This window comes from Lissotriton helveticus, chromosome 8 (assembly GCF_964261635.1).
Source record: "Lissotriton helveticus chromosome 8, aLisHel1.1, whole genome shotgun sequence".
NCBI lineage: Eukaryota > Metazoa > Chordata > Amphibia > Caudata > Salamandridae > Lissotriton > Lissotriton helveticus.
The window spans coordinates 1258910050-1258923385 of NC_136069.1; the positions used below are offsets into that span (position 1 = coordinate 1258910050).

The window sequence follows — 13336 nt, forward strand, 5'->3', positions numbered from 1 at the left end:
TTAAATAAGGGGAAAAGTTTAGAGGAATGCGTAATGACAGGAGTACTGGTGAGTGATCGGAGAAGGTACGGGCGGGGTGTGAGGCCCTGACCAACCAGGGAGAAAGGCCCGCTGTCAAAAATACGTAGTCAAGACGTGCCCAGGTAGAGTGTATGGCAGAGAAGTGTGTGCCCTGCTTGAGAGAAGGGTGTGCATGCCTCCAAGCGTCAATCAGGCGGTGTTCCTCTACGATGTCTGATAGAGTGCGTTGCGTGTGCGTGTAGTGTACCGCCTGTGGGTGGGATCTGTCCATACTATGCCGGAGTGCAGTATTAAAATCACCTCCCAGAATTACGTGAGCAATACCCATTGATTGGATTTTACCCCAGAGTGTAAGGAGAGCAGTTGGGTCATCTGTATTAGGACCATAATAACATGCAAAGAGTATTGTGTGTGAATGAAGTCTGCCCCAAACCATGCAATATCTGCCACACGCATCAGCCTCAAAACCTGCCGGGGTAAAGTGCACCCCTCTTTTGACTAGGATCGTGATCCCCTAGCGTAATTTGAATAGGACGAAAAAGTTCGACAGGAGGCCCAGCGGGATGCAAACAAGGGGGGATTGCCCAACAGTAAATGTGTTTCTTGGAGCATGGCAATGGATACATCCTGTCGATCTAGGTAGCCCAAAATCTGCCTCTTTTTCTGTGGGTCGTTAAGCCCCCGTACATTCCATGAAGTCAGTTGCAGTTGTTGGGCAGGTTGCACATTTGTTACGTCACCCATCCCAGGAAATACAGAAATGTGTAACACATAAGCATGACATCAAGATTCTGGTAACAAACAACATCATAAGTGCAACTAGCAATCCCGTAGTCCGTTTTGGCAGTCCCGTCCCATAAGAGTGCTAAAATTTGTAAAGCTATTCCAGTAGTGTGTTGGGACATCCACCCTCCCACACCGGCAACCCCAACTCGCCGGGCAAAGAATACCCACCCCCCCACCCAAAGCCAAAGAAAAACAAAACAACATGCTACTTTCGTCTCTCCACTATGGAGGGAGAGGTTGCAAAGGGGCTCGCCCATTGGGGAATCGTATCTAGGGGCGCCCGACTTGCCTCCCACCTCTTACTCACACCCACAAGACACCAGGTAGCAACCCAGTTGTCTCCCATGGGACGGAGGTGGGGTGTCGAGCACTTAGTGTCACATAGACCAGTGAATAGTAAGTCAGTAAAAGTACCTCACCGGAGTCACAGCACTGCGCGATCAGCTATGTCAGGAATACGGGTCTCGTGGGTCAGCCAGGAGTCCAGCCACTGTCAGTCCTGCTGTTCCAACGGCGAGTGTGATCTGGAGCGGTGTCCACCCGCATCACCCCCGGTATGATCCCTCTTATGTTGCTTGAGGAAGTCCTCCACCTGCTGCGGGTTTGTAAAGATGTGGTGTTTGCCTTGGTAGGAGATCCTTAATTTCGCAGGGTAAAGCATGGCGTAGGGGAGTTCCTGGGATTGTAACTTCTTTTTGACCGCCACAAATTTACGCCGTGCTTCCTGCACCGAGGGGGTAAAATCCGGGAAGAAGGATAAGGCCGTGTTGCCGTAGTTTATCCTACCCAACTCTCGTACACGACGCAGCACCGCATCACGGTCTCTATAGTTCAAGAAGCGCGCTATGATGGGCCTAGGTGTAACCCCTGGAGGGGGGCGTGCAGCAAGGGATCTATGGGCTCGCTCAACGATGAGGCGTGGAGAGAAGGAGTCTTTCCCAAATAGTTCGACCACCAGGTTCTCCACGAAAGTCTCCATCTTCCCAGTGTTTGTGGATTCCGCCAGGCCTAAAATTCAGACATTATTTCGGCGGGACCTGGCCTCCAAATCCTCGTTTTTGTCTGCAATTATCTTGAGGAGCCTGTCCATTTGCGTGACCTGACGATTGGTAGAGGTGGTCCCGTCTTCCAGTTCGGAGATCCTGTCCTCGGTCTCTTTTATGCGGGTGTCGTGTTGATCCAGTTTCGCCACGACCCCATCCATGCGCGCATTTATGGTGTCGATCTTGGAGTCGATTGTTGAAAGGCTTTGTCTCTTACCTAGAAGTAGGGATTTCCAGTCTTCCTCTGGTGGGGCCGATGTGGTAGGGCTCCCCTCCGGTCCCGGCATCGTTCTGGAAGTCTTTTTGGCCTCAAATGGAATTTTGGACTGTTTGGCGTCGCTGCGGCCCATGGTACGCCTCGGTGTCCGCGACGTCGTGGTAGCAGATTCCGCCAGGTTCGTGGTGGTCGAGTTCAATGGAGGTGGGGGCCACCGGCCCGGCGAGGGAAAAGGAGTTTGTGGGCGGTCCTCCCTGCGTCCCCAGTACCAGTGATTGTAATTGAGCGTTCAGGTCTCCTCAATGCAGCCCGCGACACCGGAATGCCTTGACTCGTCCCCCGAAATGGCAACAGATCCGTTGGTGGACCAGCGTAGAAGGCAATTCGTGGATAGCGTCGAAGAGCCCAGGGAGTGGAGCCGGAAAAGGAATGTGCCGTCGGTCCGTACAGTGCGCATGGGAGGAGGAAGGCTGTTATTGAATGCGTCGGCGAGCGGCGCTGCAAATGTTCTTGGCTGCGGCACAGGCGTAGGTTTAAAACAGGCACTGGCGGTGCATATATGGCCGGGGAAGGGAGGGAGGGGGAATGCCGCCCAATGGAGTCCGCAAGGCAAAATTGAGTGTGGTTTGTCAGAGGACCGCAGCGGTCAGTCCGCACCGCACCCCACTCCAGATCTCGCGGCGGCAGTGTAAAACAGTTCAGGCCTTGCCCCAAGCCGGCCGCAGCTATGTCGCAGGATATCACCAGGGCGGACCAGGGGAGCAATGGAGGCTCCGCCTGCAGCGGCGCGATGTTTCCAGTCCGCCTGCAATGTGGTCTAAGCAGGGGAGAACCAGCACAGTCTCGAGTGCGATCCAGGCGTTATGCCACGTGTTGCGCCATGGTGGCCATGCAGCAGTTGGTCCCCTCCCATCACTCCTCGGGTCTCCAGAGGCGGCAAGGCTATGGGGGGGCCACAAATCAGGAGCGCGGGCAAATTAGGCGGTGGTCACGGGGCAATGCTCAGCGGTGTGTCATGGCCGGCGCTCCCCAGCGGGCTCCAGCAAGGAAAAAGCGCGCAAGATAGGCCGCCCGGGCAGGTCCGCGACCGTAGGAGACTCTCACCTCCCCGTCCGGCAGCTCCGGCGTATCACACAGCAGCAGGGGATCCAAATAGTGTAGTCGGTCGGGACGCAGGGAGTTCCGTGTAGGCCTCTGATCCCCGGCCTCACCCAGCTCGCTCCCCCGGCAGGAGGGCACCACAGGACCGTGAGCGGGCCGCACGCTGAGAACGAGGCAGATTCCGCCGGCCCCCGATATGGCAGACGGGAGGCGAGGGTACCGATATGTGCCTCTCAACAAGGCGATTCAGGGCGCACTTCCAGCAGGCATTGACTTCCGGTCAGGAGGGCATGGAGGATGGATGAAGGCTCGACCAGGCGAGAGCCTCACTACAGTGCGGCCATCCTAGTCCGGCGCCACCTAGCGCCCCCCCCCCCAACTTTAAGAAAATAGATTTGTAAGGAACGCAGTTTATTGTAAGAAACATAATGTTTCATAATATAAAGAGGATATTAATGTACAAATTCTATTGAATATTTCGATTAAATTGTATCAGTTTCAACCGTGTATACAGCCGGGGTCGAGGGCGATGATATATATGAAGTAGACTTAGAGAATTAATTAATTTTGATATATTTTTAAGACACTAGTGATTAATTGCGCTTTTGTCTCTTGATTGACCTTTGCATCATCCGTACAGGGAACCATATATTCAGGTATAAAACTGCTTGATAGGCCAGTCCAACACTGATCTATTCAATGCAGTAGTTGTGTTTTAAATGGGTAGTTTGTATTCCTTGTACACTAAAGAATTTGGCGAAAGCTGTTTTTAATAAACTTGAACTCGACACGGACGTGTAATCTGACCTAGAAAATGCCTGATTTTTGCCAAACTGGTGTGGAAGAAACCGTCACTGCATAAGCCATGAAGTATATTTTTGAGGCACTGGCCGCTCTGAATCGATGTCACTTGTTAAAAAAAAACATGTAGTCCCAAAATAGTTTCTGAACTTTGTCTGAAGCCTGTATGTTTATGGGGTGGTTGGAAACGTACAAAAAGACCAAATGAATCACAAGGTTGACACGCTTTTCCCTGTAGAAACCACAAATGATGCTCTGTGTCTTCTGAAATGGAAAGTTATCTTGAGCACAACCCAGATTACTCATTTTGTCACCCTTTGGCATTTACTGAAAGATGCATGTGTGTTCTTTACGACCAATCACCCGCGTTCGCATGAAAGACTGTTACTCATAAGAAACACAGACTGTTTAAATTGCACTGACGTTTAGAAACCGGATAAAAGGCCGCTAGGAACTGCATGAGGCGTACGTTTGCTGGTGCTAATAATTTATATTTTAAGGTTGTACTATGGGTTATGATTGTTTTCCAAACTTCCACACCGCAGTCACCTATGGCACGATAGCACTTGTGGTTAACACTCCTATTTCTGGTTGCAGCTGATTTTCTTGAAGCTCGCCCTATCCTATTGAATTAGTCAGCCCCTCTCTATGATCTCTACACTCTTGTCATGTTGCACATAGAGTGTTTGGAGTACTTTACAAGCCAATGAGGTTGTAGAAACAGTTGACTAGTGAAGCAAGAAGAATGAGGTCACAGGGTTTAGTGGCTAAACCCTTTAGTGGCTAAGGAAAGAGGGATCTGTTGGAGGGTTAGCTCTTTGAAACATCAATAAACCATTGTCATTAAGCAACTCCGACCTGATCAACAATCCTGGGCACAGTGGTCTTCTTTGAGCTTTTCTTTTTTTATATTCAAATCATTTTTATTGAAAAATACAATTATAAAGAAAAACACATACATGAATGAAACAACGGAAATAAAGGAATTGAAACAAAAGAAAAGAACAAAATGAAATGACAAAAGAAATGGGCCCGACTCAAATAATACTTACATAGCAATTATTACAAACATGTTGGCGTAGTCAAGTGCGTGTAGAGTACACCCAGCGTCTACATGAAAGTCTCATGATGAAAAAACAGCAGCAAACGAAGATATCTGTTACAGGTGATCATATGAAAAGGCAGTGTGGTTACATACATTACAATAAAATTACAATAAAGTCTTATATATCACCACCATAAGATGGATTTACGGAGGGACAAATGAAAATGATGAGGCGTCTAAAGACTCCAAGAGTTTCCGGTTAGTCTTACGCCACGGGGAGGTATGGAGAGCCGGGTTGTCCACACCTCTTAAGAAGGACAGCCACTCTTGCCAAATTCCAAAGGAAACATCCCTGGAGTTCTTCCACTTGCATAGTATTACTTTACAGGCTAAGGTGAGCAAGAGATCCATCAGTTGTCGATCATTATCGTTACCTAGTGTTGGGTCAAGGACGCCTAATAAGACGTATGAAAATTCTCTAGGGGGGTTGATGTTGAATATGTGTTCTATACATTTATACATTTTATCCCAGTAATGCTGCAGGGTAGGGTAGGTGAAGAGCATATGAGAGAGGTCTCCAACAGCGGAGTTACAGTTCCAGCAGGTCGGAGTATCTGTTAAGCGCAGTTTAAAAAGTTTTTCAGGAGTCCTGTATGATCTATTAAGAAGCATATTTGGTCTGAGACAAGATAGGAGATATTTTATTCGAGAAGGCCGTACTCTATATTTTATCCCATACAAACTGAATATTGGTGGAGTTGGATTCAGATTCCCATCTAGCCTCATTACGTTTATGCGTTTTCCTAGGGTTAGGTAGAAGAAGTTTGTAAATTTTAGAAACAGTGTGACCCGCTTTCAAAAATCGTGAGAGTTGAGAAGTGAGCGGTGAATCACAAGGTTTAATGGAGCGTGCTGAGAGGAGAGCTTTCAATTTTAGAAAGACGTAAAAATCCATGGGAGTTGAGTTGTGTTGGCTCTGAAGATTTGAGAAGGGTAGCGGATGGGGGCCTTCATAAAAGTCTTTTACTAAGTTTATACCTTTCTTGGACCAGAACTCCCAACGGAGCATAGTGCCGTCAATCCTTAGAGAGGGGTTCCGCCACAAGGAGGCTAAATTAGATTTATGTACTTTCAATTTATGTGGGAGGTCCAATCTCAGGAGGGCTCGCCTGGTGTTGAGGAGAATATAGCGAGAGTGAGGAAGATGGGAGAGATCCATGGTGAGGAGAGCAGATAGGGCATTTTGTCGATGAGTGACCTCTCTATATCAAGCCAAACCGGTGTATAGTCCGGATGTATGGTCAGCCAGTTGGCTCCTTGTTTGCACAGAAATGCTGTTTGATAATTCCTGAAGTTAGGGAGACCCAAACCGCCTTTTCCCTTAGATAGTTGTAACTTAGGGCCAGATGTAGGAAGCCTAATACCGGTCAGTAACGGCAAAAATTACCGAATTCGGCCGCTACCGACCGGTATTAGGCTTTTCTGATGTAGGGGCCTTATCTAAGGATTCGGTAATTTATCGAATCGGTAATTTAAAGAATCGGTAAATTACCGAATTCTTAAATACCGATTCGGTAAATTACTGAATTCCTAATGTAGGGAGCACTTAAATGAGTGCTTTTCCCATGTTAGGCTGTTTGTGGCCTATCCTAGGGCCGTATTAAAAAGAAGGTTTAGACCTGGCAAAAGGTTTATGTTGCCAGGATGAAATGGCAGTTAAAAACTGCACACAAAAGTAGCCTTTGAAACATGTCTCGGGCCTGAGACCTGTTTCAAAGGCTACTTAAGCGGATGGCACAATTAGTGCTGCATGCTTACTAGTAGAATTTAATTTACTGGTCTTGGGTACATGTAGTACCACTTTGCTAGGGACTTATAAGTAAATTAAATGTGCCAATTGGGGGTTAACCAATTTTACAATTTTTACCATGTTTAAAGCAGCGGGCACAAGCACTTCAGCACTAGTTAGCAGTGGGAAAAAGTACAGAGTCCTGAAGGCTAACAAAAACGAGCTGAGCAATCAGGAGGGGGAAGGCAAAACGTTTTGGAATGACCCTGCAGAGAGGGCCAAGTCCAACATGAACGCCCTCCAGCCAAGAGCCAGGGCAGAATAATCATTACATTTATAGGCTTCCCTCCGTAGGCCATAGAACGTGGATGAAGGCCCTCTTATGCAGTGGCTCTTGTCAGTCTGAACTCAGTTGGATCCCTCTATCTACACTCTTCTGAGCCACTGGATTGGCCCACAGAAAACCCTTCTCATCTGTAGACCCCAGCTACACAGCTTCTAACCTTAACTTGCTCACTGATGTGTCCTATTAGGCAGACAATACCACCATTGCCAACAAAGTGATGTGATCCATTCCGCCCATTGGATCAGACGACTTTCCCCAACCCAAAGAGAATTCTGCCCATAAGTACAGCAATTAACAGAGGTCACTAAAAGCTATTAGTCTCAAGTGCCAGTCACTGTCCCATCTACTGCCCTGTGGAAGCTTCAAGCAGGGACTTTGGGTAGGCCTCTCCTCAAGCCTTGGGGCTATGGGTTATTGACAGTTCTCTGACCTCTGAGGTTTCTCAGAGTGGGGGGCAGCAGCTGCGGGTGATAGGTACCCTACTTCCACTCTGCTTACTACCAGTTGTGAAGTGGAATCCTGATTCTGGCTTTTCAGCAAAGTGTCTGTACCCTGAGGCTGAACAGGGAACAGAGGTGAGTCCTCCCTCGCCCTGCCCCTCCATCTTGGCTCCCATATCCTCCGCTTAGGAGAGGTAATCCCAGAAAACGGAACCGTCAGGGTGCCTTGGGCAGCCACCCCTCCCATCTCTCCTGATTCCATGGGCAAATCATATCCCAGAATGCAGTCTATGGGTATCTGAGGACTAACTGACCCTCCTATGGAAAACCTCCCCACCCCACTCCTGGGATACCAGGGCCATGGGGTGGAAAAAGTAATGCCCCTAGCCCTAAACTACCCTATACACCTGGCTAGTGCACTGCTCTGGGGAAACCGGCCTTTCCACTACCATGGACTGGCTTGCCCCAGTGTCCCTCAAAGCAGTGACAGAGATCCCATACACCTTCACCTGGTGGAACTGATGACTTCAACCCTCAGGGATAACAAGCTCACCCTCTGAGGCTATCTCCCAGCTAGAGGAGATTATGGCATGGGTACTTCCCCCTAAAGCCACTCTGGCCACTCCTTTTCAACTTCCACCAGTGGGGGGGTTTCTTAGGCCATACAGAGTCTCCCTGCTTGTATCCTAACTGGGAACACTCAAAGCAGCAAGTTGAATAGGGGCTGCTCTGGGCCACCGCCTACCAGAACCTCCCCCCCATTTCATAGAAGAAGCTTGAGAACCCTTTCCTCCCACCTTACTCTGGGACTTTTCTGGTTCACATTTACTGGGTCACTGTAGTGGGGGAACCTGCACCAGCCTTCTTGGAGTCACTCCCAGGTACCATTGTTTACATTCTGGCAGTGATCCAGAGGTCTGCCTACCTAGCAAGCTCCCTAGGGTTAGTGAGTTTACTATCCAGTAGGTGTTGGTGCAGCTCTGTAAAACAAGTATTCGGCATGTGCTTCCTCAGGATCAAATTGTACAGCCCACTTTAATCATCGACCTCGCTGTCCCTCACACAACCACTTAGTGCCTTAAAGGAATAATCAAGAAAATACATCCAAGGCTGGTTTGGCAGTTTCTGGTGATAAGAATGGCTTTCCCAGAGGCATATGTCATCTGGTCTCTTATGTCTAGTGTGAGCAGGGTGTCCCACCCCACTGTAGGCATGTGTTTCTAGAGTCCCCCTCCCCCATATTCCTCTTAGACCCTGTGCTTACTTAGGGCAACCTCATAGGCTGAGTACCACTGTCAGTATCATCCCCTTCCACAGGTGAACAACCTTTACAACGAAACTTTTACAACGCACTACCATTACAACGCGGTCATTACACCGCAAACTATTACAACGCATTGTGCTGGGGGGCGCTCTAGGATAGGGAATAAGTTTAATTTTCTATCCAACACCTTCCCTAGTGTCCACGGGGACTGGAGTTGGAATAGAAAATTAAACTTTTTACTATCCAGCACCTCTAAGCGCTATGCGTTGTAAAGGTTTGCGATGTAAAAACCGCGTTGTAAAGGCAGGCGTTGTAATAGCCTGCGTTGTAACGTCATACATCCCCTTCCACATAGCTAGGCACCAGGTGTTTGGGTATGTGTACCTGTTTGTATCCATTAAATACTATGTTATCACTGCCACCATTGCTGTAGTTTCTGCTTGCTTGGCTCGAAATTCCAAATCTTTGAGACTTAGCTCATGGGTCAGTTTTCAGTTTTCCCATCTGCAGCTGAAATTCCTCCTCCACTCTCCTATTAGCCAGCCCCTCCGGGCCATAACTTGGAAAGACACAGTACTTTCTGCCCTGACAATCAGCTACATTCCTGGGATTCTGTTGACCTCCTCATCTCAGGACCTGTACCCAGGACCTCTTAATGCTCCACAATACCTTTATCCTCATCTTGGTCCTCTGCTGCCAGCATCTGGTGAGTCTCCAACTAGGCCCTCAGGGCCTTCTGGAGCTCCAGCTTCATGGTATTCTTCTTGGTTGAAAGCCCCTTTTCTTTACAGAACTCCATGGGCTTAGCCACAGTGTAGCTATTCAGATCGAAAAACTCAAATTCCATTCTTGCATATATAGTTAGAGGCAGTCAGGTAGAATGAGAGTACGTTTTTGAAAAAGCAAAATGAGTAAATCAAGAAAAAATGTAAACTAACTCAAATTGGTATAAACATATGTATAATGTGATTTTAGTTTTACACAAAATCACTGTATGGCACTACACAAACACAGATGCTGTATCTCACCACTCAACACCAATGTGAGAAATTGGGCTGTTGGTCGATGGGGGGTGAATCCTTCTAATGCAACAGCCACAATCCCTGTCAGGGTGAACCATGAACTGTCACTAAATTAACCTGTGCGTACCCTAGAGCAATCCTTGTAAGACTTCCACAGATGAAGAAGTTTTCTGAAGAGTTTGGTCTGAGGGTAAAATATTAATACCTGCTGCCAACTTTGAAGTGGGAGAAGCTTCTAGAGTTTCTCCCTGCAGAGTTGCCGGAATTTTCTGCCTCCTTGCTCTGGTCCCAGTCTGTATTTCGGCACAGTGGGCTACTGTGAGGCCTTTGAAGTGTAAGTGTGGGAGGTAACAGCTCTGCCATCTTATCAATTTAGAAATGGCCCATCCTGCCAACACCTGTACCTTCCTTTGTGTTACTGTCTAGGGGGAATACACAAATGTCAACTACACCAAACATGTGATCCAGAAAAAGGGGGAAGCCAATAAATGGTTAGGATACAAAAATGCCAACTTTCTAAAAGTAAATACAAGGAGATGATGGACGGGGCGCTGAAACTTTTCAGACACTCACCCCCAGTCACAGATATGGGTTGAATCCATCATCGATCTTTAGTTCACTTCTCCATTCCAGTTCAGGCACAGTTATATACAAATCAGTCTTGGCCCTTTGCCTCATGGGAACAGTCCAGCCCGAACTGCCAAGCCATGTCTTCCCTGGACAAAAAACTAGCATCCTGGGACTGGTTTCGGGCTAACAGCCCTCATCAGCCAGGCTAACTTGAATCCAGTGGCAAAGTGAGCAAAGTCTGAACATTTTCAGCGCGCTGTCCATCATTTCCTTGTGTTAATTTTCTAAAAGCAGCATTTTTAGAATTGTGACTTAAAATCAGCCTTTTTCATTAAAGAGGTTTTTAAAATACAATTTCTCAGACACCAGACATGACTTTCATATCTGATCCCAATCAAACGTTATCACTTATTAAATGTGACAAGATAACCAAATGTTATCCTATAGGAGAGGAAGGCTTTGCTGTAGTGAAAAAAGAAGTTAAAGAGTTTTCACACCCTGGACACGTAAAATGCTTACGTTTTGCTTTTTAAATACTTTGCACCCTGTCCTGTTGGACGTTTAGGGCCTTCCCTAGGGATGTCATACGTGTATCAACAAACATTGGCAAAGCCAATAGGTCTTGCCTGTGCAAGTGCTCTTGGCTTTGTGAATATTTTTAGCCATGTTGTACACCAGTGTTGCAGCTGTTCAGCATAACTAAAAGTTAATGATGTAACAGAGAGCGTTTTTGAGTGTTATAGAGTAGTGTAGAGCACATAGAGTAGAGATAAATGGCGTGGAGTGTTATGGAGTGGCGTCCAGTGTAGTGGCATAGAATGCCTTGGTTTTGAGGAAAGTGGTGTAGAGTTCTTCCTATTTTTCCTTTGTTTCAGCTAGTCCACTACGGAAGCCCGTGGAGGGTCACATGAAGTGTCTGCATGTAAGAAGAGGCTGTTGCATATAGTGTGGTGGCGTAAAGTAGTACAAAATAGAGTGGTGTAGAGTGCAGTGGTGTGGAGTAGATTGGCGTAGAGTTCAGTGGAATTGTGTACATTGGTTTTGAGTAAAGTGGTGTAGAGAGTATTGGGGTAAAGTACAGTGACGCAGAGTAAAGTGGTGTAGAGAGCTGTTGTGTAGAGTGGTGCAGAGTAGCCAACGTAGATTACGCTGACATAGAGTGGAGTGGTGCAGCGTGGAGTAGAGTGGGGCAGAGTGCAGTGGTGTAGAGTGCAGTGACATAGAGTAAATTGTTTTAGAGTAGAGTGAAGTGGCGTACAATGGAGTGGTGCAGGCAGCGTAGAGCACAGAGGTGGAGAGTGCAGTGGTTAAGAGTAGATTAGAGTGTTCTAGAGTGAATTTGCATAGGGTGGAGTGATGCAGAGTAGAGTGTTGTAGGGTGTAGTGGAGGTGAGGGGCATAGATTTCAGTGGTGCAAAGTGGTGTGGTGTAGACTGCATTGGTGTAGAGTGCACTGGTGTAGAATAGAGCTATGCAGAGCAAAGTTGAATAGAGATCAATGGTGTTGGGTACAGTGGTGCAGAGTAGAGTAAAGTGGCGTAGAGTGTTGAAGAGTAGAGTATATTGGCGCAGAATGCAGTGGTGCACAGTAGTTGGCGTAGAGTGCAGTGGCGCAGAGTGCATTGGTCATAAGTAAAGTGTTGTTGAGTGCATTGGCAGAGGGTACAGTAGTTTAGAGTTGAGTGGCATAGAGTGCAGTGGCGTGGTGCAAAGTAGAGTGAGTGGCGTGGAGTGGTGCAGCATAGATTGCAGTGGCTTAGGGTGCACTGGCATTGAGTGCAGTGGCAGAGTGGAGCAGAGTGCAGTGGCGTGCAGTAGACTGGCTCAGACTAGAGTTAGGTGGTGTAGAGTGAAGTGGTGCAGGGTACAGTGTGGTGGCATAGAGTAGTGGTATATCATACACTGGCATAGAGTGGAGTGGTGCAGAATATAGTGCAGTGGCATAGAATGTAATGTTACAGAGTAGAGTGGCGCAGAGTGGAGTGATGTAAAGTTGAGTGGCCTAGACTGGAGTGGTGTAGAGTGCAATGTAAATGTAAATGTAAATGTACAGGAATTTATATAGCGCAAATCACCGAGCGGTTTCTAAGCGCTTGCTTAGGGAACCCGTCCTGGTATTCCCCTGTGAGATAACCCAGGCAGGGTATCCGCAAGGTGAAAGCCAGGCATCCCGCCGCGAGGGGCCGTTGTGGAGATTAAGCAAGCTATTACCCAGAGTCGCAGAGTGTGAACCCGTGAATCGAGTAGGCACCAGAGTGAGAATTGTCGAGTCCATGGACATTTTAGGACTCAAGACCCCGCCGAGCCGGGAATTGAACCCTGGTCCCGGGCTGACCTCTGCTTCCAGGTCTGCCTCCTCTAACCAGTGAGCCACACTTCTCCACTGGTGCATAGTAGAGTAGAGTGCATTAGCATAAATTAGAGTGGTGAATTGTGGAGTAGGGAGGCATAGAGTCCATTGGCACAGAGTGGAGTGAGACAGAGTGTAGTGGCGTAGAGTGCATTGGCGTAGAGTTCATTGATGTAGATTGCAGCTGATAGGGTAGAGTGGTGAAGAGTAGAGTACAGTGACGCAGTGTAAAGTGATGTAGAGTTCAGTGGTGGAGAGAGAAGTGTTGTAGAGTAGAGTAGATTAAAGTGAATTGGTGAAGAGTGGGGTACAGAGCAGTAACGTAGGGTACAGTGGTGCAGAGTAGAATAGAGTGGCTAAGAGTTCTGTGACCTGGAGTGCAATGGTGTAGAGCAGAGTGGAATAGAGCAGAGTGAAATAGAGTGCAGTGGCATAAAGTATAATGGTTTTGAGTAAGGTGGCGTAGAGTGCAGTTCTGTAGAACAGAGTGTCATAGACTAGAGTGTTGCAGAGTAGAGTGCAGTGGTGTGGAGTGGTGCAG

General features: G+C 47.7%; 1 protein-coding gene across 1 annotated transcript in view; it reads left to right on the forward strand.

Annotated features, from left to right (window-relative positions):
• Positions 1 to 13336, forward strand: part of ATP10A (ATPase phospholipid transporting 10A (putative)) — an 828689-nt gene that overhangs the window by 32220 nt on the left and 783133 nt on the right. The gene's annotated exons all lie outside the window — the stretch shown is intronic.